Below are 20,655 nucleotides of genomic sequence, written 5' to 3' on the forward strand. Positions count from 1 at the left end.
TTCTCATCAAGCCAAACCAACACCCCCAGAAAAAAAAAATAGGCCAATTTTCAGTGCCACTGATTTACTGCAATTTCGGAAAATCAGACCGAACTGAGGAGAGACACGACTGGAATTTCAATTCCTTCTGTTAATATGGCAGGGATCTTTGGTGAATGAGAGGGAAGTGTAATGCAGAAGGAAACTCAGTGATGGCAGGACCCCAGATTTGACCAAGGCGGCAGGGTACCCCGCCTGTTCACAAAGCAAATTAATAAATTCTGTTAATTTCCACCTCCTGGTTGAGGGACAAAGCTACGACATACAATAACAACAACAACAACAGCGACTAAAGGTAAGAGAGTGTATGTTTTTATTGGCAAAGACTCAAAGTGATGGTGTTAGTTTCTCTGCTTCCATTTTCCCTTCCTGTAGCCGGAGGCTCCCACAGCAGCTAGAGGGGATATTGAAACATTACATCGACTTTTATTTAAACAAAAATAATGCATGTACACAAAGTCCAATTTTATTATAAAATTGATGACAAACTTTCAGGAGTCCCTTCTACTTCCTCATACACTTTCACGCCCCTGTCCTGCTCCGCCAAAGTAAAACTCCATTTGATACTTTGGGCTGTCTTTTCTGGTACTTATCTCCATATTTTAACATACCAATACTGCTATTTGTTGGGTTTTCAACCGTAAGCATTGGCTATTATACTTCTATTATGAAAGATGAGAATTGTCTTACATCATGACCACTCCTCACATCTCTCTCCCTATAAAATACACTGATGTATTGATTTCAATCTTCCAATATTGCTGTTAGCTGACATCCTATTTGGATTCTTGCATGCAACCATGCTTTAAAAAAAATTTTTTCCCCCCTCTGGATGCTTTTATGATATTCCTTTTATCCCTTCAGTTTTATTTTTTTTTTAATTTTTTTAAATGTTTTACTTATTTTTGAGACTGAGCGAGACAGACCGCAAGCAGGGAAGGGCAGAGAGAGAGAGGGAGACACAAAATCCGAAGCAGGTTCCAGGCTCTGAGCTGTCAGCACAGAGCCCCATGCGGGGCTCAAACCCACGAACTGTGAAATCTTGACCCGAGCCGAAGTCAGCTGCTTAACTGGCTGAGCCACCCAGGCACCCATCCTTCCCTTCATTTTTTTTTTTAAATTTTTTTTTCAACGTTTATTTATTTTTGGGACAGAGAGAGACAGAGCATGAACGGGGGAGGGGCAGAGAGAGAGGGAGACACAGAATCGGAAACAGGCTCCAGGCTCTGAGCCATCAGCCCAGAGCCCGACGCGGGGCTCGAACTCCCGGACTGAGAGATCGTGACCTGGCTGAAGTCGGACGCTTAACCGACTGCGCCACCCAGGCGCCCCCCTTCCCTTCAGTTTTAAAACAGCACAGTGTCTGGTGCATAGTTGATTCTCAACAATTACTTGTCGAGGACTATCGATTCCTGTATTGTTTATATTAGTGAAAAAACTGGAACTCTAAAGCCTCTAACTTTTTATTTACGGAGATTTCAAAGATTCATAAAAGAAGAATGTAATGATACCCCACATACTCATCATATTTGGCCAAATTTGTTTCATCTATCTCCCACCCTCTGGAGGATTTTCCATTCATCTGTAGGAAGGAAGCCCTTTTTGACACATTGCCTTTGCACATGGGAGTAATCTCTGTGGTTGGAACTCAAGGTTATGGGGGTTTTCATTCTCCAGTTCCCCTTGGTTTCAGAAGCAGCTCTTTGTCTCCCTCTATAATGCTGGGTCAAACCCACCAATGGCTTTGGGCTCAACTCAATGAACATTCTTTGGAATATTGGCCCCAAGGAAACAATAATTAGTTTTAGCAGAATCCAGACCTGTCCTTACCAGGTCTTGCTCTTTGACAAATGAGGACACAGGCAAACCTATTAGCACAACTTTAGGAAGTTTTATTGTCCTCACGAAAGCCTATGGTATCATGGCAGCAGGCGATGAGATGTTTAAATCTAAACTCCCACAAGGAAAGCCATGTTTTGTGAAGCTTAATCTGCAATACCACCTTGAACAATCCTTTTACTTCTCCTGTCACTATAGCAACCCATAATAAGTAGTAAGGACATTCTCAGAAGAGACAAAAGGAGTTAGCCTGAGAATCCAGACTTCATTTCCAATCATTCTCAATTCCTTGATGCTTTCTTCCTGTGGGTCCTTGGCATCTTGTGATCACAACATCTACCTATTGGTGTCTGGAAACAGCTCTGGATGAGTCAGGATGCTCATAACATCTTGGCATTAGGCTCATTCAAACCCAAATTTCTAATGTCCTGCACCCATCAGTATTATACGAGTCTTAGGAATTTCAGCTAAGACTTTCCAACCTGCTAAAAGAGTGGTCAACCCATGAGGCACAGTTTCTAAATCAATCCTTCTAAAATTATTGTGAAAGATTCATTCATTTTCCTAATTCTTCATAAGCCAATACTTGTGGTCTATACTTTGTTCAACACAATGAGTCTACTTATCACACACTTGAGTATTGTAAAAAAAAAAAAAAATGTTAAATTGCTCTATACGTTTCTAAATGCTTACCCTTGATTTCTGTGTTTATCTCGTCATGGCAAATAACAAACAGTTCATGAACCAATGTAGCCTCTATCAGTGTTTTCTGCCATTCATGGATGGAGTGGGCATCCATCATGTGGCCATGCTGTCTTAGCATCTACTTCTTCCTCTCACTTCTTTCCAACTGCTTTTAATTCCCCATCTGGGTACCCATGTTTCTCTGGGGAGGATGATACCATTCCCAGCTATAGGCATGGATCATGTGATGTAAGAGAAGCCAATCACTGAATTCCATCCCACTGGCCTCAGAGATTGATTCCAGGGTTGACATGTGACCTAAGATGGTCCAATTGGCCGCCTGGAGTGAATCTCAAAATATTTCTTCCCCTGGACTTGTGGTGTGTGGGTGTGAGACCTGGTTCTGCAGCAGCTAATTTTACTGTAATGAGGTAAGCCTTCTTGAGGACAAGGACACGAAGGATGGCAGACCTGAGAAAATTGTAGAGAAATGAAGTCATAGCCTGGATCACACTATGAACTTATGGACCAAAACATGCCACAGTCCACCTTACTTCTGAACACTCTTCTTTTTTGTTCAACCAGATTGAGGTAGATTGTCTGTCCTTAGTAACTGAAAGCTTCTTTTTATTTTAAATATAATTTATTGTCAGATTGGCTTACATACAACACCCGGTGCTCATCCCAACAAGTGCCCTTCTTAATGCCCATCACCCATTTTCCCCTCTCCCCCACCGCCCCCCCATCCATCCTCAGTTTGTTCTCTGTATTTAAGAGTCTTTTGTGGTTTGCCTCCCTCCCTCTCTGTTTGTTACTATTTTTTGCCCTTCCCTTCCCCCATGGTCTTCTGTTAAGTTTCTCAAGATCCACACATGAGTGAAAACGTATGATACCTGTCTTTCTCTGACTGATTTCTTTCACTCAGCATACTACCTTCCAGTTCCATCCATGCTGCTACAAATGGCATGATTTCATTCTTTCTCATTGCCAAGTGGTATTTCATTGTATATATAAACCACATCTTCTTTATCCATTCGTCAGTTGATGGACATTTAGGCTCTTTCCATAATTTGGCTATTGTTGAGAGCACTGCTATAAACACTGGGGGTACATGTGCCCCTATGCATCAGCACTCCTGTATCCCTTGGGTAAATTCCTTGTAGTGTAAATGCTGGGTCATAGGGTAGTTCTATTTTTAATTTTTTGAGGAACCTCCACACTGTTTTCCAGAGTGGCTGCACCAGTTTGCATTCCCACCAACAGTGCAAGAGGGTTCCCGTTTCTCCACATCCTCACAAACATCTGTTGTTTCCTGGGTTGTTCATTTTAGCCACTCTGACCAGTGTGAGGTGGTATCTCAGTGTGGCTTTGATTTGTATTTCCTTGATGATGAGTGACGTTGAACACCTTTGCGTCTGTTTGTTGGCCATCTGGATGTCTTCTTTGGAAAAGTGTCTATTCATTTCTTCACTGGATTATTTGTTTTTCAGGTGTTCAGTTTGGTAAGTTCTTTATAGATTTTGGATACGAGCCCTTTATCTGATATGTCGTTTGCAAATATCTTTTCCCATTCCATCAGTCGTCTTTTAGTTTTGTCGATTGTTTCCTTTACAGTACAGAAGTGAAAGCTTCTTTTTTGATCCCTGGGTTCCACGCATTTTTTCTAACAGGTACTTATTAAGCATCTACTGTGTGCCAAGTGCTGTGTTAGGTCTAGCTCTACTTCTGACAAAAAAAGATTGTGAATGAGCCCAGTAAGGGATGGGTGGCTAATATAGCTAGAAGCATTCACGGATAGAATCTGGCTCACTTCAAGAGTCCTATGTAATTTTAAGATAATATTTAAAGCACAGGTGTTTGCATTTTATTTGCAAATTATTAACTTTGAAATTAAAAAATAGAGCAATTTTAAGGTCATCCCTAGAAGGGACAGCCTGACTTCCTTATATTACAATATCTGTTAATTTTATGATCTTTCCCACTTTTGCATACCACCTATTCATTTTATTTTAATAGTTTTAAATTCAATTCACATACAGAACTTACATAAATGTGTTTGAAGAGGAAACTTCTATAATCTTCTATAAATGGAAAACCAGTACACTTTACATGAATAGAAGGTGAGCATAAAATAAATACAATGAAATTATAGAATGTTAATAAACTCTGAGTATTGTAATGCCCTGACTCTGTGGACTCCTCTGTCTTTCATGAAAAGAGAAATGAGCAAGTGTTTAAAAGATGTTAAAGACATGTAAGCACCAAAGCTGAGATTTTTCCTTTTTGTGTTTAGATGGAATGAAAGGAAATTTTAAAAGGGGGGTTGATGGGGCACCTGGGTGGCTAGGGTTAAGCGTCCGGCTCTTGATTTCAACTCAGGTCTTGATCTAAGAGATCTGGGACCCAGTGCCACGTTGGGCTCTGTGCTAACAGCGTGCGTGGCTCACGCACACTCTCCCTCCCAAAATAGATGAATAAACTTTAAAAAGAATAAAAATTAAAAAGGGGGCTAATTTCTCACCAAGCAATTCATTGCTATTTAATACTGCCTCCGTGTATAACCACAAATTATCTCCGCTGCACAAAATGTTTTATCCTTACCACTTTTGGGGAAATGCTATTCTGGCCAAATCCCTTTTTATAGCTGAGCACACTGACGCCCAGGATGGCAATGGGGCTCTCCCAGGGCTTTCTGGTTCCCAGCCTGCTCAGCCCCCCAATATTCAATACTATTTGATTACTTTCATTGGATTCATATTGTTATTACCTTCCAATCATGACAAGTGACTCTGGGTTTGTTTGTTTTTTATGATAATGATATCAAATCTCCTTCTCTAATAAGCTTTGGTTGCTGTTAAAACTTCCCACAGTTGAGGCCAACTCGAAACCAACAAGGCCCTTAACAGTGATGGCAGCTCTGTGTCCACCCCACCCCCACCATCACCATTACTTCCTGAAGCCAGCAGATGCAGAGGATTTCACCGCCCTCCACTGCCCCTTGCTGGAATCGCCAGAGATGCCCCATGATTTCAGTCCTTCCCCCCCACCCCCAAAGCCTATACAGAAAACTAGAAGCTGAGATGTAGAAATTCCTCTAAAGCAGCGTCTCTCGTTGTTGACATTTGGGACTGGATAATCCTTTGTTATGGAGCCCGTCTTGTTCATTGTAGGATATTTAGCAGCGTCCCTGACCTCAACCCACTGGCTGCCTACAGAACCTCCATTTGGTTCCAAAAATGTCTCCAGACACTGACAAATGTTCCCCAGGAGCAAAGCCATCCGTCCTCGAACCACGGGTTACTCTGGATGACTGACACATTCTTATCCCAGCCCTACAAAATTTCCCAATAAATTTGAAATGGAGAGCATCTCTTTGCCACTAACCCTGGGATAACTGGAGTCATTTTAAAAAAAATGTTTATTTATTTATTTTGAGACAGAAAGAGAGAGCATGAGCAGGGGAGGGGCAGAGAGAGAGAGGAAGAGAGAGAGAATCCCAAGCAGGTTCTGAGCTGTCAGCACAGAGCCCAACATGGAGCTTGATCTCATGAACCACGAGATCATGGCCTGAGCCCAAATCAAGAGTCGGACGCCTAACTGACTGTGTCACCCAGGTATCCCTGGAGTCATTATTTCAAAGACCAGGATATTTTCTAAGAAAAAAAGGAAGTAATAGCAATTCCCCATGAAGTTCACTCTTTTTAGACAACTCATCTGCATTGTCCCAAGTGAAGGAAGCTTAGAACCCTTTGCATCTTGACTTTTGAAATTTAAAACCAGGGACATTTTTTTGTGCCTCATCCTGGCATTCAGAATCTGTTCTTGATGATTGTGTTAATGTCCAAATGCTGTACATGAGAAAGTTTGAGTAGGTCTTAGGGTCCCGGAGAGCTGTCTACTCTTCTTAGGGGAATCATAGATGTTAACATACACGTACCAAGGTATAGCATGACTGACTGACTGACTGACTGACTGAATGTATATGGATATTTCTCCATTCATTATAAAACACCATTGTCTTATTTTGGGTTTCTCTGACAAGAGACCCTGAGATGAAAAGTTGAGTATAAGGAGTTGATTTGAGAGTGATCCCAGGAGGTACAATGAGAGAGGAGGGACATGAGCAAAGGAAGGGAAGACAGCAACATGAAGCGCATTAATGAGCACATTAATGAGTCCACTACTGTGGACTGCTGGGGCTCAGTCCTTCTGGGGAGTTCTAGAAGGCAGGGTAGAACATGTTGCAAGACTGTCCCACTGAGGGGCAAGGAAGCTGGACTATCTGTCTATCTCTTCTTGTTGAGGGACACTACTGAGGTGTCACTCCTCTGGCTTTTCCTGCCTCCTCTGAGGGGTACCCAGAACACTGCCATAGCCAGAGGCACAGAAAGTCATCAGAGCACACAGGATGGCACCAGAGCACACAGGATGGCATCAGAGGGAACAGGAGGTCATCAGAGCACATAGGGAGTCATCAGAGCATACAGAAACTGCACAGTCTCAGGGGTAGGCCTAGGGGACATGGGTAGACACCAACAGTATCTGCCTGGAGTAAGCACAAGAGGCTGCAAAACTTTGGGGAGGCTCTTGCACCTGGACCACCGTCCCATCCGGGCCACAGTCTCTGGAATTATTGTAACAACCTCCTTGTCCTCATGTATCCACTTGCCTACTCTGCACCCAGCAGCCAGCGGCAATCCTTCTAAAACACAAGTTTGGTCACTCACCCCTCCCCACTTAAAACTCCTCAGGGGCTTTAAAATGAAGCCCAAACCTTTCAACAATCCAATCTCACTTATCTCTATGGACCACACCTTCTGGACTGAACTCCTTGAAAGCGCCCCACAGAGCACCTATTAATCCCCAGAACTGGAGATGAAGAAGTACCATCCATCCGCTGCCCTCAGTGATATCCTGAGGTCGATGGAACAGTCTATCAGGGTGGCGGGGGCCAGGGAGACCAAGATGGAAACAAGGAATTCTAATGCTGTGTATGCCCAAGGAAGCTACCATGGACAGAGCACATCACTTAGATGTAATCCACAGACAGAGATTCACTTATTTTAAGATTAACCCTTTCTCCCCTGGAGTTACCTAACAGAAAGGCAGAGGACGGGGACACAGGACAGCTACGTTTGAAAAGAGAGTCTGTCCCAATGGGAGCAACAGATGGCACATGGGCACAGGGAGCAGTGTCATGGTGGCTGTGCTGGAGGGAACCAAGAGGGATGAACAGAGGGCGCAGAGTTTTGCCTCTCTTTGCAGCCCCCGTGGCCCCAGATGACAGCCCCTCCAGTCAGGATCTCTTGGGATCCTTGGAGCTCAGAGGCCGCACAGACCTTCAATCTCTGAGGCTAATCAGAGCCTCAGAGGTGGCTGGGCAGCTCCAGGAAGCCAGAAGCAGAAGCAGAGCAAACGGGGGGAAGTGGGAGGGTGGATGGGTCTAATTATGCAGGAACCATTTTCTGTTTACATAAAATATCTTGAGTAATCAGCAGTGATGAGCAAGAGGAGGAAAGAGCCTGCCTGAGAGTCTGAGGATGTTATGATCAATTAAATACCATCTTTGCAAGCATTTGCAGAGGGAAATTTTAAGGTGGAACTGACTTTAATTTGGCAAAGAAGATTTGAAGTGCTTCTCCTTCGGGCTCCAAAACTCATGCATATCTGCCTAGCCTATGTCACTAGCTTCATAAGGGTATATACTCCCTGAGTGTTATCACCCTTGTATTTTTAGAATGAGAAAAAAAAAAAAAAAAACAACCCTGTAAATTATGAGTGCCATCTCTGTGCCAGGTGTTGCAAATATTATTGCTGGCCTCGTGAAAACCCCGCAAAGATGACCATTGGAACTCCACTTTGCAGGTAAAGAAACTGAGGCTTTGAGAGGTAAAGTGATTACTCTCAAGGGACCCAGCAAGGTGAAGAGGTAGGATCCAGGTTCACAGTTATGCAAAGTTGGTATTACTGCCATGACTGCATTTCCAAAATCAAAGACACGGCTGGAGAGCTGCAAATGTACCGCTGCCCCAGAGGATAGAGGCTGGACTCCACATAAGGACACTAAGATCCCACACCAGACTCTTCCTCCTGCTCCACTGCACAGCAAGGCTGGACTCGATGAGAAACAGCTCCGACCAGACTCCTGGCCCTCTGCTGGTCTGTGGGTTTGGCCACCGCCTTGTTGCTAAGGAGAAGTAGACATTCTGAACAATAGAGCAAGGTGGAGATTAAGCGCCTTTTGGAGCCACACAGGCTCCCCTTGAAAGCTGGGTGACCTCAAGGAAGTTATTCAACCTCTCTGAGCTTCAGTTTTTACATAGGTGAATGGGAGGTAAAACTTACTCCGAATAACCAGTGCAAAATTCATGTGATGATGTACATTAAGTGCCTGGCAGGGGATGGGTACTTGTCAAAGTTAGGCCCCTTCTGGCCCCTTCTCCTTCATCCTTCTAGCCAGCCCCATGCTTGGGGCCCTTATCCCTTCATGCAGTAATACATGCCTCATGGAGCTGGGCTATGTTCAGAATGGGTCAGTTCTGCAAGCTTCACACAGCCACACGCACAGAACTCATAGTAAGGGTGCGATGATCAGAATTACTACCATATCATAAGCACTTTAAAGTTTTTTTTTTTAACGTTTGCTTATTTTTGAGAGAGACACACACACAGTGCGAGGGGGGGAGGCACAGAGAGAGGGAGACACAGAATCCGAAGCGGGCTCCAGGCTCCGAGCTGTCAGCACAGAGCCCGACGCGGGGCTCGAACCCACGGACCGTGAGATCATGACCTGAGCCGAAATCCAGCGCTTAAGTGACTGAGCCACCCAGGCGCCCCAACCTCTTTTCATGTCCATAAATCTCCATCTACACCATTATTTAAAAAAAAAAAAAACAAAAACTATATAGCCTTCCAGTGTATTTACAAACATAAACCCTTGTTGTTGGACATTCCACTTCACATTCTTTTTGCTCTTTCAAAGAAAGCTGCAATAAACACCACTGTAGCTAAGCCGCCATGCACGTTCTTACTTCTATTCATCCTAGTTTTAAAGCCCAGAATATACGCATGTCATAAATTATATGTTTATCTATTCATTTATGTAGACCAATGTCCTATAGCTTGATATTTAGGTTATATGCAAATTTTCAGCTCCTTTGGATAATATTGATACGAATGTCTGCATATCACATCTTCATTCATACCTTATCTGATTATTACCTTGGGATAAATTCTTAAGAAGGGGAATGAATGGGGCCAGAGGAAATTTATATATTTAAGGCTTTGCAAACGCTCAGCGAAATTGCCCCCGGAAAGCTTTCCAAGGGCTCATTCACCCACCATCTTACTCAGTGGCTTGTAAACATTAAATTTGTTAGGAGGGGCTCCTAACCTACCTTTTCCTTCTCAGTAATGCATTGCTGCAACGGAGACCCAGCTAGATGTGCACTGGAGACTTGGCTCTGCCCTCCTTTAGCCTGCATGACCCTGGGCAAATTGTTCACTTCTCTGAGCCTCACCCCCCCCCCACACACACACACACTGCGCCCACCATCTCACCAACCTCCAGGTTCACTGGGACAATCATGTGGGAGGCGGGTCTTTGAAAGAGCTTTGGGGATTGAACCAACAGACCAGACGTATTTCTAATACAAAGGGAATTTCTCATGCAGCGTTCTCATTATTTTGTTTTTGCACAGAAACTTTAAGTTTGCCGGGAGACTCCTTATTAGGTTTTCTTAACTCTCCCCTGCTGTGGTTACCAAGACGCAGATGGAATATAATTTCTGGCGGAGAAAACAGGCCCAGAGAGACTCGTGGTTTTCTCTAGACCACATCAGCCTCAGGACTGCTACCAAACTTGCTGTCAGCCTGCTCTCTGAGCCGTATTTCCTTTTTCTAGATTAGCAGCATAAAAACGGCTATTAGCCCCAGAAGATGCACTTGTATTCATAGTGAATCTGATGCTGCCAGCAATTTAAAATGGAAAGGCAATTTACCATTTAGCGCTTTGTAGCCAAATAAAATGCAGTGACCCTTTCTTTCTCTTTCCAGGAGATTTGGAATTGTCTCTGAGGGTTGGAAGGGAGGAGAGAGAGATTACAAGACTGCAGGTTCCTTGAGCATTGAGACTACTACTTATTTCTGTATTTACTATGGCATCTTAGCACAGCCCTGGGCCTCCATCAGAGGCGTCTACTGTGCCAAGGAATAAACATTAGTCTCAAGCCTGAAACCTACAGCCTAAATGGCTTTGCCACCATGTGACTTATCCAGTTGCCTGCTTATGTATCAAACCTGCCCTTGGCACTGTGCAGCTTTGAGCAATTTTGTTAGCCTCTCTGAAACTCTGTTTCCTTTTCTAGACACTGGAAAGAATTTCTACCCAATATGGGAACAGAAGGAAAAGGTCTAGAGAAAGACTTGATCACCTGGTAGAGGTTCAAATAAGACTCCTAAAATGATTGGTCAGATGAGACAGCAGCACTTCCTTGCGTAAGTATGTAATTGTACCCAGGATGTACACGCCCCAAAACTTTGACAAAGGGGAGTGTGATTGCCCTCTCGGAGTATCCTTTCAAGGCATATTAATAATGCAGGATAAGTAATACATGGCATATAGGCCTATATCCTCCTGCCATTGCCCACAGCAGACATTACTAATCAAACACATCGATCTTTACTGAAATCCTTCTCAATAAGGAGTTCCAACCAGTTACAAGCAACAGAACAGGGTTGACTAATGTGATGAAGTCTAGTCAATCCCAGATTTAATTGATCAGAGCACTGGACCAATGCCAGGAATGCCAGAGACTCCTCAAGCCAGAAGCCATCAAAGTTCAAGCTTACGAAAGACTGGGGTTTGCTGCCAGCTCTTAGGGGTTATATGCCCTGCCCTCCCATCCCTCCTGCAGAGACTGTGTCCAGTCCAAAGACAAAGTCGCTTTTCTACCAGATGTTTAACCTTGGACAAGTTACGTGACCTCTCTGTCCCTTCATTTGCTCAACTGTAAAATGGGACAATTAACACTATCTACCTCGTTGATTTGATAAGAGCATTAAATGAGATGATGCGTTTAAAGCCCTGACATCTGGTATGTGCTCAGTAAGCTTTACTTATTATTAGCTATTATTATTAAGCACTTACCAAGTGCTAGGCATCATTGAGCATTATCTTAATTGCATCTTGAAAACAATCATATAAAGCAGGTTTCGTGTTGTTACATTTTTTTAAAAACTAATTGTTGATTGATTTGCCCAAGCATATGGTGTTTGTTGATACAAAACATTTAATGAGGAGTGTGTTCAGTTCCATGCCCACACGTTCCTGGGAGTCCTCGCCAATGCTGCAGGAACGCTGTGCAGGAGATATGACTACCTGAACTCAATGCAGCTTCAACCAAATGATGCACCCATTATGTGGTGGAGGTCAAGATTTGAACCCAGGGTGTGTTGCTTCTTCTGTGGTGCCATGAGACCCCCTCTGCTTCTCTACCACCCCCTCTTCGTATCTATTTTGATAGAAAACAAAGACACAAATGAAAATAAAACAAACAATAACATCAGAGACCTAACATTTGTGCTCTGATTGTGTACCAGGTAATCTCCGATGTGTTTATCCTCTCTGCTTTATGTAACTGTCAGAAGAGCAACCCTTGAAAATAGCATTCCTGACATTAAAAAAAGAAGAAAGAAAAAGAAAGGAAGGAATGAAGGAAGGAAAGAAAGAAAGAAAGAAAGAAAGAAAGATGAAGGAAGGAAGGAAGGAAGGAAGGAAGAAAAGAAAGAAAGAAAGAAAGACAGACAAAGGAAGGAAGGAAGGAAGAAGGAAGGAAGGAAGGAAGAAAAGAAGGAAGGAAGGAAGAAAAGAAGGAAGGAAGGAAGAAAAGAAGGAAGGAAAGAAGGAAGGAAGGAAGGAAGGAAGGAAGGAAGGAAGGAAACATTAGGGGTGTCTGGGTGGCTCAGTCAGTTGGGCATCCAGCTTATGCTCAGGTCATGATCTTAGGGTTCGTGAGTTCGAGCCCTGCATTGGGCTCGCTGCCGTCAGCTCAGAGCCTGCTTGGGAACTTCTGTCTCCCTCTCTCTCTGCTCCTCCCCCGCTCATGCTTTCTCTCTTAAAAATGAATAAACATTCAAAACAAAGAAGAAAGGAGCCTTCCTGCCTAAGGTCCCTCCACCACTTACTAGATATGAGAGCTTGGGTCAGTTATGGATCCTTCAGCCTCTTTATCTTTTAGAGATGGGAGTAATTACCTCTACCCCACAGCACTGTCATTCATTCATTCGTTTGCTCAACATTATTGAACATCTAATATCAAGAATCATGTTACATGCTTGATATATACTCAGGAGAACAAACTGGGCATCGTCTCTGACCTCAGGGAGCTTCCTGTCCTGGATTAAATGAAATTATTTGTATAAAACTTTTAGCACAGAGCCTGGCAAATAAAACTTGCTCAATTAAAGTTAACATCATCGTTATAATTACTACCATGGCCCAGTCAGGATGTAAACACACATATCTTTGCCTCTGAAATCCTTTTTAATAAAATAGGGTTTTGTAGGGGCCCAACAGGAGACGAGGCTAGAAGGGGACTTAGGGATGTCCAGAAGAGACTTCAGACGTCAGGTTTTTAATATGTACAAGAGCAACCTGCAATCCTTGTGCCTCCCAAGCATTTTTTAGGTATTTTCACTCTCTTTCTCATGATCCATCCAAGCCAGATGTATTTTTAAATCTCCATAAACATACCCCTCTCTGTGGCAATAAATGTATTTTCCCTTGAATGTGGACCCCGTGTGTTTGATTTGCCTGGAAAGGTGTGGAAACCACCCAGACACGGTGCTAATGGGATGTGACAGAACTCGCAGCTTCCCCGGGCCTGGAAGGAAGAATGTTGACGAAGGGGAAGCTTAATGAGCTTCCACCCACATTTCAATTATCCTAACAAGCTGCCAAAGGAAGGCCTGTTTGCAGTACCGTGTTCTGGAAAGTTTTGACAAGCCCAGGAGGAATCTATCCGGGCCGGAGCTGCGTATGTCTAGGGAAAGAAAACACTCTTCCTCTGGGAGAGAGGATGACAAGGCCAGCTGGCAGTCAGCTTTGTCACCTAGTACTTGAGGGGATCCTTCTCCAACACGACACCCTCATTAGCTAACCCAGTACAATTGTATCAGCTATAATGCCACCACCGTAATGCCACATAACAAACAGCCACGAAACCTCAGTGGCATATCATGACAATTTTTAATCACATGTCAGTGGGTCAGCTGGGCACTTCCAGTCATCTGAGCTGAGTATGGCTGAGTTCATACCTGTCCCCGTGGTCAGGTAGGTGGCATTTTGCTGTTCTTGGTTGGGCTGCCTCGCTTGCCTGGGGCAACTGGGCTGACTCAGTATTTCTCCACACGACCTCTCATCCTACCCACGGGTTTGTGCATGGAGCAGCAGGAGGGTCCTAAGAGAACGGCCAACATTATTGTGCAGGGTCTCTTGAGCCCAGGCATGGGAAAGGCATGGCGTCACTTCTGCTGTTTTGGTCAAAGCAAAAACAAGCTTAGCTGATAGAAGGGATGACAAAGTCACGTGGCAGAGAGTAGCTACAGGAAGAACACTGACTGGGTCCATCAGAGCAGTCCCACAACAAAATATAAATAACAAACACCATTACTGAATAGCAACTCGAGGCCTGTTTTATGTGTAGGAGAGGATGTTAAACTGGGACGCTTTGGGTCTTGAATTCAGCCAAAGCCCAAGAGTAAGATGAGATGTTCAAACACCTGACATCTCGGAGCAAGAGGCTGGCCTTGCAAAGATTCCCCAGGTGAAACTCGGTTTGTAACCCTTGGTCCAACACCCACCTCCAGGATATGAAAAGGTTGAGTTGAAAACCGGGGAGAGGATTTTTGGAGGGAGAAGTCCAGGGTGAGGTGATTCTCTGCCCCACTTGACAAGGGGAGAGGCAGTTACCCTCGTCTTGTGAGGGGAACTTTCAGTAGGTAGCTTGAGTCTGCTATGTGTTTCCTGGAGTCTGGAGGGACCAGCCTGACTCAGACCTGAAGAATGTACAGATTAGCAGACTGTGGCTAGAGCCTAGCAGGATTACAGGATGAGGGGAAGGGGTAGCAGTGGAAGCAGGTGCCAAAGATGTATGTGTTTCCCATGAGTCGAGTAGATAAAGGCATCTGCTGAGATGAAGGCATGTTAAAAGGAGCTCCCTCTGCCCAAAAGACGCAGAGGGAGGCACTGATGTCTACCACTTGGCATGGGAGCTGGGAAGGACAGGGGGAAACTGAAGAATCCCCACCATGTCAGGGTACTGTGCCACGTGGAAGGCAGTAGAGGGGGACCCAAAGAATCCACAATGCACCTCAAAGAAGAGACTTTTGAACACCTGCTGAACACAGAGAACTTTAAATACCTGCCAAGCAGTTTGTGCCAACACCAAATCGTGACAGTACTAGCCACAGAAGTTCTTTCCTGCCCTCGTCAATTGCCCCTCTGCTCCCTCAGGCCATTGGACAGCAAGCAGGAAGGAGGAAGAGACATAGGGAAGCCAACCTCCTTCCCCGATGCCTGAGCTGAGTAAGAGGAGACACAGAGCCACTGCCAACCCCCACAAATACTATGCCTTTGAACTAGCAAAAAGATGCCACCTGAAAGAAGCTTTACCTCCATCTGTCTGAAATTTGCTCTAATATACTCTAACAGTTACCTGTTAGTGTATAACAAATCTTCCCAAAACTTTGTGGTTTAAAACAACATTTATGATTGCCTGGTCTCTATGGGTCAGGAGTCTAGGCACATGAGCTGGGTCCTCTGGCTTAGGATCTCTTACCAGGTTGCAGTCAAGGTATCAGTTGGGCTGTGATCTCATCTGAAGACTAGACTATAGAAGGATCCACTTTCAAGCTCACTCACATGGTTGTTGGAGGCTGTTGGCCAGAGGCCACACTCTTCATTCCTTGGGCCTCTCCGTGAAATAACTCAACATGGAAGCTTGTATCATCAGAATAAGCAAGCAAAAAAAAAAAAAAGCAAAGAGGAGAGTGTCAGCCAAATGGAAGTCAGTCTTTTATAATCTAATCTCAGAAGTGACATCCCATGACTTTGAATGTATTGTATTAGTTAGAAGCAAGTCACTAGGTCCAACCCCAAGGGTAGGAGATCCCATAGGGTATAAATATCAGGAGGGAGATAATTAGGGGTCATCATAGAAGTCTCCTTCCACACACACTGAATTCATTACAGCTACACACCACGCCATTGGCCAAAAGTCTGTTATAATAAACACACAGATCTCTAGTGTCTACAATATGAACAATACCCATGTCCTATGTGCTATGCAACCTACCAACCACATGTGGCTGCTGAGTGGAGATGCTTTAACATTTTAAAAACATTTTATCATGGAAGTTTTCGACCATTTCCGAAAGTAAAAGAAATAATAACATAATAACATAAAAGCGGCCATTCTTGTTTCACTTATGCCCCAATCCGTTCCCCCAAAGCCCCCAGTTGTTGAAAAGCAAATCTCAGACATCACACTATTTCATCTTTAGGACTTCAACACGAATTTCCACGTACCCAATTTACCATGACACCATTAACAAGAATCCCCCAGTTTCACCTACTAATTCAGTCAGTGTTCCAATTTTTTCCAACTTCAGAAGGGTCTCTTTTACAGTTGGTTGGTTTGGGGGAAAGCTTCGACCCAGATTTTAAACCATTACTTAAGAATGGGCATTTTAATTACTGAGATGGAACTATCCTGAGGGTGAGAATGACTGCCAGGCATCAGTGTGGAAAAAAGGCAGGCTTCTTTTTTTGCAACTCTATCACATCCCACTTGTTCATCAGGATGGTGACACATAGGTTATCTGAAATCCTCAGTGTAGTCCATCGAGGTGGGTGTCAGAATCCTCATTTTTACACAGGAGAAAATGTAGATGCAGGAGAAGGAACTTGCCTCAGATCACACTGCGATTACTTGATGCAGCCGATGCCCCAAATGAAGTCTTTCTGACCTCCCCAGGGGACTCTGGCAGCTGGCTATAATACGGTCATAGCTTCTAGGACAGGAAGATATCGCGAATGCCTTTTTACGGGACCATACTCTCCCTCGTGAAGCCCTTTTTACCTGATGTCGGCAAGAACCGAACCATATGGGCTCTTAGCCTTTGTTTCCTAATATTCAGCACAGAACTGGGTACATTGCAGGTGCCTATATATAAATGTAGCCCATGTAAAGCCTGGCTGTCCTGCTTCAGCCCTGAAGCCACCATAGCATAGAACCCCATGCAAAGAAAACCCCATTCTGACAGCCAGACAGCCGGTCTGAGGAGCAAAGTCATTCCACTGGCCCAGCCTCATCAGCTTTAGCTCCTTGACAATGGGGCCAGCTCGTGAAGGGAGCTGCGGCTCATGGGGGAGTGAGACAGATTCATGTCCCCACTGTAGACATTCACCTGAGAAAATGTGATTTTCTTTGCTTTCCCAACTAGGTGTTGGGAAGAATCTGATGGAGAAGCATTATTTCTTTTGATGGGGCAGCTATGGTCAAGTGAATGGTATTCTTTCATTCTGGAAAGTCTCCGCAGAAGCAGTTCACCTGGCTCTGGAACCATCCATACACCCCACCCTCTTCTCTGCCTGACAAACTCCTAATCCTTCAGGGCTGGACACAAATCTCATGTGCTTGAGGAAACCTTCTCTGTCTTTCCAAATAGAGTGTCACCCCCCTCTGGTGTACCTATCCCATGTTTGTCTGTCTGTCTTCCCCTCCAAACTGTAAGCCTGATAAGGCAAAGCCTGCATCTGTCATACGTGGAACATAGTAGACAATAAGTATTTGTTGACAGATTGTTTCTTTTTATTAAAAAAAAAAAAAAACCCACAACTTGAAAACTGCATTTACTGAATTACTGAAACTCGTATTAAAAAATACCACGGAGCCCAGAGGCATTCTCTCCAGAAAACAAAGCAAAACTTGAAATTTACTTTCTTCTCCCCACTGCTGTTCCCACCAAAGTCCTCTCCTCTATTTGGTCAACTTTTTAAACTCTCCGAACCTAACCAAGCCAGGGGTTGGTGTTCACCATCTTTCTCTTTTGATGTAGCCTTTTCTCCTATAACTAACTTGGCCCTTCTGTCTCTTTTGAGTTCTTGCATTCACCCATTACCTAGATCCCAGAGAGCAAAGAAGGCCTCGAGAGTGAAAATCAGCCTACTTCTTTAGAAGGTGAGACGCGATTATAAACTCCTGAAGACACGAAGTTTTGGCCATTTTGTTACCTGCTATGCTCTCAGCGCTTGGGGTAGTGCCGATCACATAGCTGGTGCTCGATCAAGATCGTCACACGTTTTTGTAGTTGCTAAGAGGATGGATGAATAAATAACAAGAGGTGTTTCGAGAGAGACAGGAAGCAAGGGAAAGATGAACAAAAACACCAATTTTTTTTTCCCTCTGTTTGGAGGTCTAAGATGGGATGTTTGCCTGAAGAACCAAGTAGCCATAGCTGGTAGGACACAGCCCCTGGTCATTCTCAGACTTGAAGGGCTGTCTGCTGCTGAATCAGCAGGAAACAGCACTGGAGACGTGGGCTAGGTGCAGCTTGGCAGTGTGGTAGCAATTTAGCTGACAATTTCCTTCTATGTTTCAGCATAATTGAATTAGCATCCATGGAGACTGTCTCCCAGACATCGGCAAATGCAATACCGTGGAGCAGGCGATGCAATTCATCTGGCATTATGAGGCATTGAATTGCCATCCAATCCCGCACCTCTCCTCGTTGCTTTGTGTGTGCTCGTTAGAGGAAATTAGGTGGATGCGATGAGCCTGGGAACAATTAAAATCTTCCCACTTAGGCGATTCCCAGCAGCGGTACCCAACTTCTCTTGATAAGCACTCAGGTTTGCTCAGCTAGCGTGCACGCACGACTTTCTGGATGTGCTTTCTAATTCTGAGCAATGGATGACAATTCATTTTGCTTCAGATAGGTCTATGGACTGTTAGGACACAGAGGAAAGACAACTTACTGGGACAGCCATGATATGAACCAACCAGAACAACATCTGTAATGGACAGTGCCATGGCCGGGAGTCTTGGGGCTCAGTCCAACTGGGAAGAGTATTGCTCAATATGAGTCTACACAATGGGACTTGATGGTGGACCACAGACAAGGGCCATGAAGACAGTACCCAACACAGCAAGTTAAGGTGAAAAGTTGGGAAGATTAGGAGCAGGATGAGTGGGGACTGAAGAGTGGCATTCGGGCAAATGGTTCAGAACCAAGGTTGTGAACATTAAGAGTGTGCCAGACTGAACGTACTTTGAGGCTAGGGGTGGCCACTTAAAGGACTGTGGTTTACTGGGTAGAGGGAATGGCTGTCAGCTGCTAGGGAGCAGAGTGGTATGGCAGAAAGAGCAGCGTTTGGAGAAATATGGATTTGAGACTGAATACCGGTCCTGCCATGTTTGACGGTTAAACCACTTCACTCCTAGGGTCTTCTGCCTCCTCGATAGAGAAAAGAAGACATCTATCTTGCAAGGCTTGGAGAGGCTCAGGGTTGTGCTAAGTGATACTGGAGGTATCATATGCATAACAGGACTTTGTCTTGGTTTGGGTTCCACCAGAAAGGGACTTTGAGATAAGGATTATAAGGATTGGAGTGCAAGCAGTTTCTTTGAGAGATGATGGAGGGGAAGCAGGAGGAGGAAGCGGGGAGAGAAAGAAGCCAAGGAAGTATTCATGGTGATCAAGCCAGAGAGCACTGTGAGCACCAGAACTCATCCCATGGGGAACTCTGGGATCCATGCAGAACACAGGTCTCAGAATTAGCTTAGTGAGGGATCTGGAAATTTTTAAAACCAACTCCCATCAGTCATTTGCTGAGGGCTGTTCGTTGCCTAGAGCTTCAGGTCTGCCTTGGCAGTGGGCAGACTTGCTTTCCTCATCTTCAGAGAAAGTCCCCAGGCACATGGATGCTGATACAGGCAGAGGGAAGCTGGGCTTTCCACTCTGATGTGGTAAGTCCTGATGGGGTTCTGACAACTTCTGCCGGTGGGTGATGCATTGTCCCAATTTGGACCGGGTCCCCTAAGCAAGCCAAGAATGGAACAGCAGGTGCGAGTGTTCCCATGTTCCAAAGAGAGGTGCTAGACCTCCAACAGGGGTGGCAAACTATTTCGTGACCCTTAGCCTCTCACCAAGTTCCGGGAGAGTAGGGAATTGGAAGGGGGCTTTCATTAGACAGCATGGATGGAATGACACTGATCTCTCCCCAGCCCCATAGGGCAAGAAGGGCTGTGTTTCCCTCACCGGAAGCCCAGAGGGAGGAGCTTAGGAGGGACACATGAGAGCATGATTTGTGTCCTCTGAAGACTGGAAGCCCTACAGGCTGGAGTCTGACTTGTGCCTGAGGGATCTAAGGGACACAGGCAGGCTGAAGAGGCAGCAATTCTCCCACCAAAGTGTTTTCCTTGGGGAAGGAGAGAGAGAGAAAGCGCTGACCTGGGGATATTTGAAAGATGCTTTGCCTAACAAGGCCCTCCGGAGGAATGATGAGCACCCAGGCCATAGAGATGGACCGCGAATAACCAAAGCCAGAGGGAATGTCATTACTGGACAGTTAGAGCATTTCTTTTCTTTTCTTTTTTTTAATTTTTAAAAATGTTTTATTATTTATTTTTGAGAGAGAGACAGAGTGTGAGTGGGGGAGGGGCAGAGAGAGAGGGAGACACAGAATCCGAAGCAGGCTCCAGGCTCCGAGCTGTCAGCACAGAGCCCAACACGGGCCTCCAACCCACGAACCGCAAGATCATGACCTGAGCCGAAGTCAGACGCTTAACCGACTGAGCCACCCAGGCGCCCCTCACTGTACAGGTTATTTAGAGAAAGTATCCATCAGGTGTTGTATATCGAGAGCATCTGAAATGTATTAATAAATAGCAGGTCTTGTCATTATGAGCTGGGTGCCTGGGTGAAAGTTACACCAGAATTCAGGCTGTCAGAGCTAACTCCCAGGGTGTTAAAACTTGCTGATCAGCCCTGGGCTGTACCAGCTCCTGGCCCAGTGGGAGGAAATGAATG

The 20,655-nt window shown here is 44.8% G+C and overlaps 1 long non-coding RNA gene across 4 annotated transcripts in view; it reads right to left on the bottom strand.

The window, feature by feature from the left end:
• Positions 1 to 348: 348 nt before the first annotated feature.
• Positions 349 to 20,655, bottom strand: part of LOC125149471 (uncharacterized) — a 35,545-nt gene continuing 15,238 nt past the window's right edge. For 3 of the 4 annotated variants that reach the window (XR_007145931.1, XR_007145929.1, XR_007145930.1), the window contains 3 exons: positions 17,794 to 17,937; positions 15,402 to 15,562; positions 349 to 433 (listed from right to left, as the gene is read on the bottom strand). This is a non-coding gene — a long non-coding RNA (uncharacterized LOC125149471). Of the gene's footprint in view, positions 434 to 13,839; positions 14,095 to 15,401; positions 15,563 to 17,793; positions 17,938 to 20,655 lie in introns of those variants that run through there. The other variant, XR_007145932.1, reaches the window with a different exon arrangement.

This window comes from Prionailurus viverrinus, chromosome D3 (genome assembly GCF_022837055.1).
Source record: "Prionailurus viverrinus isolate Anna chromosome D3, UM_Priviv_1.0, whole genome shotgun sequence".
NCBI classification, from domain to species: domain Eukaryota; kingdom Metazoa; phylum Chordata; class Mammalia; order Carnivora; family Felidae; genus Prionailurus; species Prionailurus viverrinus.